The sequence below is a fragment of the Centrocercus urophasianus genome, unplaced genomic scaffold (assembly GCF_019232065.1).
Source record: "Centrocercus urophasianus isolate 14NV4802_14NV808 unplaced genomic scaffold, USGS_Curo_1.0 seq_11, whole genome shotgun sequence".
Lineage (NCBI taxonomy): Eukaryota > Metazoa > Chordata > Aves > Galliformes > Phasianidae > Centrocercus > Centrocercus urophasianus.
Genome location: NW_024884253.1, coordinates 67,348,242 through 67,349,493, shown reverse-complemented (window position 1 = coordinate 67,349,493; position 1,252 = coordinate 67,348,242).

The following is a 1,252-nucleotide window of genomic DNA, read 5'->3' as shown; positions in this document are numbered from 1 at the left end:
CAGGCGCGTACAGGCGCGTACAGGCGCGTACAGGCGCGTACAGGCGCCGAACGAATCAGCATCGTCTAAGAATTCAATATGTCACTTTATGTAGATCTCACATTTAGGACATTGGGATCATTTAGTTAATAGGTTATTAATTGGTTAGGGTAGGATTATTTGGCAGATTGCCTTGTAATGGGTATGTTTTATTGAGCTTGGAGCGGGGGAATTGCAGCAGGTGACTGCGTGACACCCCTGGGTGTGTGATGCAGCAGGACCTCCCAAGCTGTTAGATTGATGTGTAGCACACACTTTAGGGGCGTAGACGATGCACTTAGTGTTTATAAGCTAGAGTTCATGTGCAATAATCTTCATTTTGCTGTTCATCATATTGGTGTACGCATGCAGTTATTTGGTCCTGACCTGGTTAGGGTTAGTAGCGTAGTAGGCAATGCAACAGGCATGGGCACGAGTTTATATAGGTGTGGCACCCGAAGCTGCTAAACAATGTGCTTGTCAATGAGCTGTTTCCTGTGTGTGTCTTGGGGGTGGGAAGAGGAGAATAACAGCAATGTGGATAAGGTACAGCAAGTAATTCCAATGACTCCTCATGTGCTATGTAGCAGTTGACTGGAACCTTTGTTATTCTGATTAAGAGCAGTAGATTAATGCAGCTTTCTCACAAATTTGTAAGCTCTTGCATACACCGAAGTCCAGTTCCAAATGATTACTTGGGCCCATTGAGTATTTACAGTGGAGTCAAATTAAGCAGGACTACCAGAGAAGTTAACTATGACCCATTTCCTTTCTTCTCATTTCAATACTATTTGGTACTATCAGAGTTTACAGAGTTTTGTACTCTGATCTCAAGCTAAATCATAAAGCTATTATACTTTAGAAAATCTTTTTCCTCTTAAAAAAAAATGTTCGCAGCTGAAGGCAACCTTGGTAGCCCTGTTGCCATTGATGAGAACATAGAGATATATTTTTCTACTTTTAATTAAGTAGAAATATTCAGCAAAGCAATTTAACAATTAAGATTAAATGAGATGTTTTAGAATAATACCTATAAAGGAGAGCATAGATTTGTGAGAGCAATAAGTTAGGTATTCCACACTTGATGCTTCCTGTTTCTTCATTCCATAGTTGCAACAGTAAGACTTTGAACTAACATTCACTATATTTTATGTTAGTCTCATGCTGAGTAAGAAACATTATGCCCATTCCCTGGCTGGAGGTAGTAACTGGCCCTCTGTTATAACTGAGAGAT